The sequence below is a fragment of the Pteropus medius genome, unplaced genomic scaffold, assembly GCF_902729225.1.
Source record: "Pteropus medius unplaced genomic scaffold, Ma_sr-lr_union100, whole genome shotgun sequence".
In the NCBI taxonomy this organism is placed as follows: Eukaryota; Metazoa; Chordata; class Mammalia; order Chiroptera; family Pteropodidae; genus Pteropus; species Pteropus medius.
The window spans coordinates 24882728-24895769 of record NW_024349801.1 but is presented as its reverse complement, the minus strand read 5'-3'; the positions used below and the strand labels follow the sequence as shown (position 1 = coordinate 24895769).

General features: G+C 44.0%; 1 protein-coding gene across 4 annotated transcripts in view; it reads left to right on the top strand.

Annotated features, from left to right (window-relative positions):
• Nucleotides 1-7518: 7518 nt before the first annotated feature.
• The window catches only part of SQOR (sulfide quinone oxidoreductase), a 36813-nt gene continuing 31289 nt past the window's right edge, over nucleotides 7519-13042 (top strand). The window contains exons 1-2 of one of the 4 annotated variants that reach the window (XM_039888234.1): nucleotides 7549-7643; nucleotides 8077-8219. The gene's annotated coding sequence lies outside the window, so the exon portion shown is untranslated. Of the gene's footprint in view, nucleotides 7644-8076; nucleotides 8220-13042 lie in introns of all 4 variants that reach the window. The other 3 variants (XM_039888233.1, XM_039888231.1, XM_039888232.1) reach the window with 3 other exon arrangements.

Below are 13042 nucleotides of genomic sequence, written 5' to 3'. Positions count from 1 at the left end.
GCTAATCCAAGAATTCAAGGAAGGAAATAACAGTGGCCGGCACCCAGATGCAGTTCTCCAGCCACATGCCTGTTCTTATTGCTTGCTGGTTTTTTTCACCTTATTTTGTTCAATTGCTTAGGCCATTCTCATCTCTGGCTGATTTCTAATCCCAGATATACTTCTGGCTCATTCCTAAATCCAAAATTCGAAGCCCTCGCTCAGTTGAGCATCTGTTTTATGCCAGGTGCTTTACACATGTTATTTTATAACAACAACTTTGGGAGGTTTTCACCATAACATCTTCACCATTTTACAGATGAAGACATTTACAGATGAGGACAGCTGAGACACATTGAGTCTGAGTAACTGCCTAGATTACAGAGTTCAAGTGGTGGAGTTAGAATTTCATTCCGGAAAAAACCCGAAGCTATTCCTTATTTGGCATTTATGTAATCCAGTTTTTTCTTATAGATATATTTTATTACAACTTTACCTTAAATTTTTAATAAAACCATACCAATGATAGGGAATTATATGGATACACCATTTCATCTGCCAATTCTCTTAATCCAGTCTGATGAAAGTGGAAGAACAGAAGCGGAGGAGGCATGAGTGTCCCCGTCGGGAGAGAGCCTAGTGAGAAGAATGCACAGAGCTCTTCTTTGATTTTCCTGCAATGCAGTTTTAATTCTAGACTGACCATTAAGCTCCACACCTCTCTGGGAGAAACAAGCAACAGTGAGGCTGGAACTGGGTGAGATGCGGTTCGGGAGCCTTGCCTTGGGATGATGATGGTGCTGGAATAGACAGAAGAGAGGCCACGCTGCTGGGAGAAATGAGCAACTCCAGAATGACCAGGACGTTCCCGTTATGTCTGTGTTGAGACATTTCACCACCACCAGCACTTCGGTGGTGTCTTGCTGCCTGCATTTCTGGGTCTTCAGCCTATGACTCAGTTCCATCTCTTTTGTACCTTTATGGCTGCGGGGCAAGAGCACAGTGGGATTGAAGCCAGGTTTTCTCACTGGAGAGCCCTGAGCAATTCAGTTTCCCTCTGGGGTAAACATGCAGATAGGAGGTGATTCCCAAGACTCTTCCAGCATTAACATTATGAGATACCTTGTACCCCATGCCTCTCCAGGAGCGTTGGCTTATGGGCTGTTTTCACTTCATAATGGCTCCAGTCCATCTGCTCAGTGCAGTGGCAACATCCAGGCAGATGCACTCATCTCAGATGAGAAGTTTCTGGCCTTTACCTTACAACCTGGGCCTCAGACAAATGTATTTTCTGTGAAATTACCATCTTAGAATAGGGGAGCAGGGAATAAATTGTTTCTGAATGACGGCAAATGTTCCTTTTCTGTCTGAATTGAAAGTATAATGGCAGAGAGGAGGTGAAGTAAATACGAGTCACCTTGCCCATCTGCTGTCTGCCCTGGAGCCCTTTTATCCTGCTGACTCACCCTCTAGCCAAGAGTGGTGTCATCTTGAGCAGCAGCAACTTGTGCCACTTACAGGTCAGACCTGTTATTAATGATGCAAACTGGGATTTAAAGCAGGCTGTGTCACGCCCGTTCTAATTTTTGTTCTGGGCTCCTATCATGGCCATGAGAATGTCTTACACATCTCTTACTATGAGGACTGTAACTGACCAAGGGCCCAGTTGTGGTGCTCTGAGGTTTGTCTGCATTCACACTGAAACACACTTTCCTACAGGTTGCTCCTAGCCAATGGTTCACTCCTGAGAGACATGGGACTTCTCTGATGGGTGACTTTGGCTCAAGGACTTTGCATTGGCTTCACTGAAGCTGTGCTCAGCAGCTTCAGGCACTTCTCTCCCAACCTTTCTTTCTTCTCTTCACTCCAGCAGACAGTATAGGAAGTAATAAAGAGGCTGAGGGAAGTGGGCATGCTGGAAGGACTCTATTATGTAAGGCCAAAAGACCCACCACCACAAGATATGTCCTGTGAGAGGGCACACAGGACCAAGTCATTCACCAAGCCATCAAAATGTGCTGGCGAGATGGGCACCAGCATCACGAAAGGCCAGGGATGACGAAAGGGGAGGTGGTTACTAACTGGGCTTGTTAGCATCCTCAGGGACGATAGAGGCCAGAACTCACGAGGCCATAATTACCTTCCCAAAAGGCAAGATTGGAGGGCAGTCCATGGGCTTCACCAGTAAGAAGTTGTGGAGGTGGTTAATGGTGTCAGTTTTGCACCTAGGAGCAAAATAGGCAGACAGTTGTTGACAAGGGTGCTCTTTAGCATCCATAATGGGTCAGCAAACTTCACATAAAAGGCTAGATAGTAAATAAAATGTACTATTTTGGACTCTTCATAGGGTTTATATAGATAGTAAATAAAATGTACTATTTTGGACTCTTCATAGGGTTTATTTCTCATCCTCAGAAGTGCATGCATCCTATTGAGACCTGTAGCATACTAGCCCCTTCTTTCTCAACCTGTCCAATCAGCTTGATATCAGTGTATTGGATCAGTATTATATTCTCTTGGGGATTTAAGAAGTCCAGCTCTCCCAGGCTATATTATAATAGGAGGTGAGAGAGTTAACATAATCCTGACACAAACTATAAATAAGTGTTGTCTGTTCCACAGAACCTCAGCCAGCACTTCTATCTGGAGGCTTAAGGAATGTCAGATCCACAGGTATGGAGTTGCATATAGCAGGACATTCAACCAGGGATCTACTTCAAGTGGAGGAGGTGTGGGAGTGGGTCATGACCCTGGGTTCCTCTGGTTGTATCATGTACTGTACCACTCAGATTAAGAGCTGGTGAGTGGGAGGGCCTTTGTAGTGGGTGGTTGGCTCTCTGTCAGTGTTGGTTCCTTAAGATACTTCTTCCCACACCTGCCTTAGTGCCAGCAGCAAGCCCCATCATTCTCAGTCTCTGTTCCTTTGGTACTTTGTGTCATGGTTTCCTATTACTCCTTTTAATAAAGTGATGTGTAATGTGACAAACTGTGTGTCTCAGAAAAAGATAAACCCACTGAGGGCAGGAACTGTCTTCTCCATCTTCTTGTCCCTAGGGTTTAGCACCATATCTTTTACCCAATAAAATTGTGTTGGATTCACCAGACTGGTTCCTAAGTAGGAGTATAAGTACCCAAAATGAGCTAAAACAAGCTGCTTCAAAAGACTTGAAAATCCATTAAATTTATCTCACATTTGATAAGCACCTGGAGGGCTAGTTTTCAATGAAAAACTCAGGAGTTGGGGAGAGTATGAGGATCTAAGGCTTTCCTGACCACTGGAGCAGGTAGCAGTTCTACTAGTTCATCTGTCCCTTTTCTATGCATGTTTTGAACACACAGGAATAGTCCATCCAGAAGGGAGCTCTGGGAGGCCATGAAATTATATAGTAGAGGTTCTGGGCAGTGAGCATCTCCCTGGAGACCTTAGTGGTACTTTTGAGTCAGAAGGAACACCCACAAACATTTATTATTTATTGAGGGAAATACTCATCATAAGAGATTGAGGCCTCCCCCACTTTTTGCTTCATCTCTCGGGAATATCACATCCACTCTCAGGTTTAATTTTGTGTCTAAGGAGCACTTTTTAGTGCAGTACATCTGCCTATACAGTAAATAGCTTTTCCACATATCAGATAACTCCCATCCTTGAGACACTAGATCTAATATTCATACACCAGGCCCACTATTCATACTGTTCTCTTGTCTTAGGGCAGGCATATTGAACTTCTTTCTCTTTGGTACCTAGTATGACACCTGCTTGAACGATAGATAACAATAACTATAATACTATAGTTACTTTAGTACTATATTTATTAACTACCATTTATTACCTACCATTTACTGAATACTTATTCTATGCCAGGTATAGTACAATCACTTTATCTGTATTAACTCATTTAATTTTCATAAGGATCCTATGAGATAGGTACTTATAAAAATACCCATCTTACTGATGCAGTTAACTGAGGCATATTAATACTTTCTCTTTGAGAATGGTGGTGTACCAACACAACAATAACCTTTGGTCTTCGTAGTCCTAAATACTCTGAGGTATTCATGGCGCAAAAGATAGTGTTGATTCTTCCTGCATATTCTTGAGGTACTTGAGGTAGTAGGACAGATTTTACCTCTTTTATATATAAGGAAGTTTAGGCAAAAAGAATTTCCCCAAACTGAGTTTGAGACTAGATTTCCAAGAAAGGCTTGATGCCAGATTCAGTATTTTTTCTGTGTCCTAGGAGACCCTGCTGGATGGAGAGTCTGAGCCTGCCTGAGTCACACCCTCACTTTACAGCACTCTGATATTCATACACCAGGCCCAATATTAGTCCATCCAGAAGGGAGCTCTGGGAGGCCCTGAAATTATATAGTAGAGGTTTATTTAGCAGAACTATTTGTTGCTCTAGGACTGTAGGTTTTCACTACTGTGCTACCTTGCCTATGTATGTAGAAAACATATAATTTCTTATATTTATGCAGCCTATAGTAGACATCTTCCTTTTGTTTTAGCTGCTTACTATTCGACCCCCTTCTCCAGGTGGGGGAAATACTCATCATAAGAATCTTGGTGGAAGTCAGAGGGGTCAAGTATGCTCTCTTCATGTTCTGACAGCTGTGATGCTGGCCTTTGGCATAGATCTGGTCAGTGGACACTCCCACTGAGGAGCTGAATTCTCACTTCCTTTATGTTTGTGTCATTCCTTCTAGAGTCATTTGCAAAGGCAATGGGAGTATTCTGGGGGTAGCCAGGAGTTTCCCACTAAAAGATGGTGTGATTTCTGCTTTTTGATTCTGCAGAGTTGTCCTGATTCCTGTCCACTTTTTCTGCCATCATTCCTCCATCATTTTGATGGTTCTGTGAACCACTGAGAGCCTTTAATATTCTTTTTCTATATAAATTATCCAGAGCTGGTTTCTTGCTTGCAACCAAGTATGCTTATTGAGATAGAGCCTTTTGTAGATTGTGAAGCACCTCCATATACATTATTGCTTCTGGTCTGAAAAGCAGCTTGATTTTCTACGTAACAGATGAGAAAACTCTAGTTTTTCTATAGTCCGATAGCAACTTTAGTTATTATCTGGTATGCAGAATGGCTGTGAGGAAAACAGCACATATGGGAGGAGTTGGGACTGTCTTTGAAAAATCTGGCATAATACACAGTCATCATGCTGTTTGCCCACCCACCTCCAGTTTTGAGACTGCTTAGTTGTCTGGCAAGATGAACACTGGGTGCTGCTCAGTCGCTATAGTAGGGGCATACTAGGCACTCAACCCCAGCACCCCCACAGTCTCACTGCAGCTCCTCAGAAGCTTGCGTCACCTTGGCCGCGCTGCTCTCTGAGCTAGGAAGGGTTTGCTGAGGCCAGGGGGTAAGCTGCTTCTCTACCTGCTCATTCATCCAGGGAAGGGAAGAATTTGCTATAGGGGAGAGAGGAGGGTGGGGCTTGCTGATTGGGCAAAACACAGGGTACAATTTAAAGATGCATGCCTGCAGGAACAGCCTCTTCACTGTGTTCTTTCTCTTGCACCTGCCCTTTCCTGGTCTCCACTGTGTCCCTTTCTCTGTTCCATTCCTTATTCCCGCCCATTCCTGTTGCCAACCCTTCCTGCTCATGAGTCTGCATGCCTTCCCAGAACCCTGCCGGTTTGCTTTTCTTTCTCTAAGATGTTATTGAATTGGAGTGTGTACCTCTTAGTGCCGGCCTCTCCTATCATTGCCTTTTCTCGCCCTTTCTTAAATGATGCTTCTCCTAGTTTCCTATCTTCCCAAGCACGCACTTTAACGACTTTGCAAGCCTCTCACATGGGCAGGAACAAAATCTGATTTTGTCAACAGTATATGACCAGGCGGCAGGCATAGGGTTTGCTTGACACATAGTAGGCGGGGATTCAGGGAATATCCATCAAATGAAAGAGCAACTGCATGAGTGAGTGAGTAAACTCTCAACCTCCTTCCTGGCTGTCTGACGTTACAGTCCCTGATCTTCAAAGGAGAAGAAAGGGTCTTAGGTGAGATAATAGAATGAATACATGTAGAAGCCCCCATCATGTGAGATCTGTTCAGCACACATTTCTTACCGAAATCTGATTCCACACCCACCAACTACAAAGCAGCACGTCTCCTGTGGTTCTTTCCTTGCCTGTCGTCTTTCCCTCTAAACTAAGTCTTAACTGGGATGGGGAGGGTGGTGGGACTGGAATGTGGGGTGGGGCATTTTAGAAGTGTGTATGTGTGTGCGTGGGGGGGCATTTTTGTTTGTTAAGATGTTGGAACATAAACTGTTAACACTTAGAGGGAGCCAGGGATGCCAACATCCTATGTCGTGTGGACAGTGCCATAAAATAAACAATTCTCATGAGTCCTGCATGATTCCTGGTGTTCCCACCTCTTACCCCAACATTCAAGTATGAAAAAAACAAAACAAAATTTTTTTTTTCAGTAAAATAAATTGGGTTCTAGCTCAGATAATTACAAATATGCAATTCGCATGGCTTTAATATACTGAAATTTCCAAGAATTCATCTATTGGAAAAACTAAGACAAGATTATTTTGTTCAGCGCTTCTTTACCAGAGTTGTTCCCCATTTCAGAAAATCACGTCACAGAAGCGAAGCTGCAGGTAGAACTGAGTTGCCTAAAGAAGTCTACCGTCTGCTTTTGTAGCCATAGTGTTTGTAGTGATTTTATCATAGATGCAGTTAGTCCCTCTGATTGAAGATATAAAACATTGATTGTAACAAACTTTTTTTTTTAATCATTCAGAAGTCACAAAACGAAAGAAACGTAAATATACTTTCGAGGGCTTTTTTTGGGGAAAAGTTTGTAACACACATCTGAAGTTAATAAGACTTAAAATTTCAGTACGACTTTTGGGACAGCCTGTATTATTAAAAGGGGCCGTTAGATATGATATTGTGGAGAACCACATACTTCTACTTTTGCATCCACCTAGAATTCTACAGCAGCCAGTTGAAAATGACCAGTCATGAAAGTCGGAGGAAAGTATGGAGGGCAATGGCTGAAAGCCAACTGGCCCTGACTTACCCCTCTGCTTTTAAGGAAAGTCAGTGGGCTTCTCTGAGCTTGGGTTGTCTTATCTGTGAAATGGGTTCGGGAACAGCTATCTCCCTGGGAAGCTGTGGGAAATGGGTGAGAAGCCCAGGACGCCCTGGAGGACCGACACAAACTAGCCAGGCCTCTATCCACAGCCCCGCCTCCCTTTGCCCTTCCTTGTTACGCAAAGCTGTCGCCACCCGTCGGGTCGAGGAGGGGAAATGACAGGTGGCGTCCGTGACCTCTGCTGTCGCTCGGCAGGGTGCCCGGCCGCTCTCGGGGTGTGCGGGGAGTAGGGACAAGTCAGCCCCACGGGCAGCGCCGCGGGCCGCCTAGCCCCGCATTTCTGCCCTGTCCTTTGTGCGCTCATAAAGCCGGGTGCGGTCAGCACTTGGCCTTGGTGCCCAGACTGGGGCGCCGCGCGGGGCGGTGGCGGGACCTTTCCGGACTTTTCCTGGGGGGAGCTTCTCTCTCCCCGCCTCCAGTTTCCGCCCGAGGGGGGCCGGGCGGGCGGGAGGGCGGGGCCCCTGCTGAGGCCGGGAGCCCCGGCAGGGAGCCGCAGCTATTGCTGTGCCAACAACCGTGGCCCGAGGCTCCGCTTGCCGTTGGGTAAGAGGCGTCCGGCGGCCGATCTCGGGCCCTCGGTCAGGGGCGGGGGACGGGTCAGGGACAGAGAGCACCCCTGAGGCTGGTGGTTGGCCCGAGGCTGGTGGTTGGCTCCCGTAGCTGGGACTGCGCGGACCTGTGCCGCGCCTTCCATCCCGCTTCCCACTTTCCTTCCCCACGCGGCACCCGCAGCTCTTTGCTGCCCTTGTCTGGAACCCCTGTCTTGGGACTCTTGCTTCCTTCTCCAAGGGTCGGGCCTCGGGATTGCGGAGAGGTCGAGCTGCCAGGGGCGGTTGAAGACCGCAGTATCTGGTCTTAGTGTGTGGGAATTTCTGACGCCTTCTGCTTGTTTACTGTGTCACCCAACACCCATCCTGGGGAGTGGTGGCTCTCAGCCTCCGTGGTCAGAGGTTGACGTTAGCCTGTCTACCCACAGTGGGGACGCATTAATCCACTGACACTAGCGTGGGACAAAGATGTACTGAAGGAGTCAGCTGTGGCTGCGACCAGCAGAGGAGAGCATTTAGAGCACGCGCTGAACAGGAAGAAGTGGAAAGGGAAGAAAGAAGGGAGCCTCTGGTGAAGTTGTGGCTCCTTTTCTTTCCTCTTTATGTCTCTCTTTTAATTATAAAAATCCCAACCTAGCTTCTTGCCCAAAGATACAGCGAACAGAGCCTCTGGATCTGTCTGGGCTGCCCATTGCTGTAACGTAGGGTTTTGCCTCATTTTTGTGCCATGTATCCCTTTGACAGTTCTGGGAAGGCTAAGGACCCCTTCTCAGTAAAGAACTTTTAAAGATGTAAAGTTAAAAGCACAGTGTTATAAAGGAAACCAATTCCAAAACACTTGTAAAATATTAAAAGAATTTATGATGTAGTAATAAGTAATATATGTGCCTTTAAAAATAATGTGTTAAATAACAAGATCTACAGTGGATCTAATAGCTACCATAATTTTGCAGTAGTAATGAACATAAACAACATTTCAAGATATAGGCAACACCTGTAATATTAGAAAATATCTGTGATTTCTGTTGGTGAATAGGTACTACTATTACTGCCAGGGTTGTTGTCTACATATATAATTAAACAAAGTGTTAACTCTCAGAAATTCATGAAAATAAACATGTAAAACATATTTTCCATCAAGTTCATGGTCCCCAGGGTAAGATCCTCTGATAGTGGAAAGGGCTCTGTCCAGAAAGTCAGGTGACATAGCTTCTGGTTTTGACACTTCCTTTGACTAGCAGTGTGGCCTTGGCTTTTGAACTTTTTTGTGTGGTCACTTCCTTGAACAGTGGAGATTATCGTGCTTTACCACATCTATAAAACGCCCCAGCACTGCACCTGGCACAGAGGAGTGAAATAAGTACCATTTATTAGAATTTGTTTGTCTCCCTCAGTGGACTGCATGCTTATGACCATCATCATTGTATCTCCAATACCGGTACATGGAACGTACTCAATAAATATTTTTTGAATGAATAAGTGGCTATATCTAAAAAACCAGAATCTATCAAGGAGACAGCTGGTGGTTTGAGAAATAACTTTAAAACCTGGTATGTGTGTGTGTGTGTGTTTGTTTGTTTTTTGTTTGTTTGTTTTTGTTTTTGTTTTTTTAACTGGCTGAACCAATGCGTAAATAAATACTTTTAGAGCTGGAATGCTTGAAATGTCAGTCAGTGCCCATGCGTCTGTGTGTGCAGGTCTGTTTTGCTGGTGTTCGGTCAGAGAAAATGAAAGTAAGGATTTCTTTGTAAAACAGTTTCTTTTCCGTCTTGCTTGTGTCTAGGCTTGTTAATCTGATATACTGTAACAAAGGAAGTATGTTATAGGGGACAGAGACAGACCCATGATGAATCATCTCTGGGCATAGATATACATTTCTCTTTCCTTTTTTCTTTTCCCTGCCCTACCACCCACAACATAGCTCCTCTAACCTTGAAGGAGCAATGAGGGTAAATTGCTAGAAGCTGCTCAGACTAAGCCTGAAGCCAATTGATTGCTTTTTATTTTCCAACCTTAAAAGTCTATGTAATTCAACAAATGTAGATGGTAATAGAAAGATAGAGAGAAGGACCATCCATCCATCCCTGTGATCTCCAAAGTGCTGCATTGGGGCAGGAAGATGGGGAGAGAATTTTGTAAAGAACAGGAAATCTAGAACACACTGGGACTATTTAAGCCTATAATTTTGAGAAGGGCAAATACTGGTGTTATAGACTAAATTCTGTCCCTTCAAAATTCATATGTTGAAGCCCTAACCCCTAGTACCTTAGAATGTGACTGTGTTTGGAGATAAGGCCTTCAAAAGGTAATTAAGATTGAATGAGAATACCTTGAATGGTGGGGCCATAATCCAATTTGACTTGTGTCTTTCTAAGAAGAGGGAGATACTTGAGGGGCAGGCCTGGTTAGTAATGCTTGTCATTCTTTGCTGCAATAATTTCCAGCTCTGATCAATCTGAGACGTTAGCAGAACAAATATTCCCATTTAAGTACCTGCTTGTGAACCTCCACTTCCATTTCCCCCTCATTTAGAGGATTATAGAGTTTTATAAAAGGAAGAGGCCTTTGAAGACATCCAGTCTAGTCCCTTATCAATTGATGAAGAAAGCATGCCCAAGAAAAGTTAAAGATGAGCCCTACCTGGCACTACCTGGTATGTGGATCTGGGTCTCCTGACTCCTAACACATTCTCAGACAAAGCTTCACCAGGACTGAGTACTGCATCATTTAGTTAGACATAGAGAAGACAAAAGCTTGGGCACACCTGTTACCTAGCCTAACCCCCATTCTGTTCCTAACCATTAAAGGATTGAGTTTGGCATCTCTTCAATCATTTGCTAACAACAGATGTATAACTTGTAATTAAAGTCTTTTCTCATTGCGTTAAGATCTCACACACTGAATTTCAAGGAACAATATGTCTGACTAACTGGCCAGTCCCTGTTTATGAAACTCTACCCTTTAGAGTCTTCTATGTGAGACTCTGAGTGGGAATCCCAGTGCTCCTGAGGCTGATGAGTAATTTTATTGTGATCATTGAATAGATTCAGGAAACAAGGCCTGAGCTGATCCCTGTTGTGTGTCTGAGAGCAAATTAATTCCACATCAAGCCTCTCTCTCCAGTGCGTTGTGTTCTGTGCTCTGGGTATGTGCACACACAAGCATGTGCAGATGTTGAAAATAAACTTTCAGTGTACCTGACTAGAGGCTAACTGTGAATGGGGAGCTAAATTGTGATAATTTATACAGTGGAACAGAGTGATCGAGCTCCCATTGGATAAAGCAAGCAGAAAAACAAAGCATTTCTCCCCTCCCCCTATATAATTCAGTCAAAACCTTTAACTTTTAGTTGAAATAAACCAGTTGACTGATTTATTACTTTTCTGGAGCTAACCATGTGAGAGTTTTCTTTCTGTAAATATAATTTTTATTTTTTGCTTAGCAAATGTATGGCTTGGTGAAATTGTCAACCTCTCCCCATTATAAGGCCTTCTGATTGTTAACTGAGTGTAGGCTAGGGACACTGGTAAGAAATTTCTCAGCAGCAAAGGGAGCCACTGTTTCATTGTCAAGTCCTCTTTAGTAACTCTTAATCAGTAACTCTTTAAGAAAAATTCCTACAGTTTGCCTCTAAGAGTTAGGGAACTAAAGAACCCCGGTGTGGCTTTAAACCCTGCATCATCAGAGAGCTATATATGATTGTTTTTGTTTTCTGGATGATTTTCTCCTGTTCTACTATCAAAGCCTTGCTATACAGCTTACTATTTAAACAAATATTTAACAATGTTTAAACAGCTTCAGAGGTAGAGTTCCAACTTGGTCCTGCAGGATTAAATGTAGATTGCTAAATTTTTTTATTTGTTAACAAACTAGTAATCCAGTTCCTGACCACACACGTGGTAGAGCTGCCATTACTCAAGAGGAGCTGTGCCAAGAGGAAGGGTGCAGCCTGTGCAACCTCTTCGTAGAACACCACTCATCTGATTTTCAGTTCCTTCTCTCTCACCTGCGTTGGACCTTTACTGCGCTTTGAGTAATCCACTTCTGTTACTTACACCCTCTCTTCACTATATCCACCGGAACAAGGTTATAGTTCACATTCTTCTTTCTTTATCCCCTATCGCTAATTTGTCACAGAAGTTCCTTTGACATGTTTTGTATTCATACCTTCATCTCTGTTCTCATTGTCTAGTCTGAGCCCTCACTGGTGCCAGAATTTCTGAAACAGCCACATAAAAGAGTCTTCATATTCCTCATCTTTCCTGTTACAAAATAGACAGACACTTCTTATTCATCACAGGCTCTATGGTGCCTACCCCAATGCCCGGCACATAGTAAGCACTCAGAAAGGCTGAACTCAACTGAATTGCTCCAATTCATCCTCTCAGCTTTCCCCAGGGGGTCTTTGGAGACATCAGTTTTGTTAAAAACTGCCATGTACTCTCATCACCTTTAGCAGGTACCACAAAGCTCAAGTGCGTGCCAGGGCTAAGCAGGTGACATAAATGAGTGACGTAGGCCGAGTGGAGTTGAGGTGAACAGGACCCTTGTGCAGGATCTAGATGACTGCTCGGTTCTGGCCGAGTGCTGACGTGTGAGAATGTGAGCCCAGTGTTGTCAGAAAGGCCAACAATCTGGAATTTTTTTGTGTGTGAGATATCCAAATTTTTAATGTTGGGACTAATTTAAAACTTGAGAAAACACTGTGAGCCTAAGAAAACATAGCTCTGGTCTGCTCTTGGCCTGCAGGTGGCTGCTTTGTGACCCGTAGATAGGATTGTGATTGTTTAGAATTAAATTCCCAAACCAAAACTTTGCTTACACATGCCTATCCAGTCTAATTTCTCCCTCTTCCCAGTGGACATCTGCCCAAGGCTGCCTTCCTCTTAGACCACAGTGCTCATTCTAGGTGATTCTACTTCCCAAACCTCAAGCTTTAGTGTCCCAAACTAGCCTAGATAGGCCCTTGCCTTGACTGCCCTATTTCTGCCTACGTAATTCCTCTCTTCAGCTCCTGGATGCCAACTTTGACTTTTTCCCTCCCAGGGGCCCTTTCTACCTCTCATCCAACCATCCTCTTTCCCATGCCTCTGTATTATCTGAATCTTTATTTGTATTTCCAGTGCCAGCACTTAGTCAGGCCCTTATCACTCGCCCCTGGACCACTGTGCAAGTCTCCTGACTTCCAGCACTGGTTTTGTCTTTCCAATTTAATTTGCTTCCTGACACTGGATTCATTTTCTCAAAGCTACTCCCTCTGTTCTATCACTTTTCAAAACCTTGATTATTTTTCAATATAAAGCTTCAGTGCCTTAGTATGGCCCTTTATAATTGGGCTATGATATTTGTTTCTTGTCTACTCCTGTCAACCTCAGTCAAATCTGGTTGAACTTC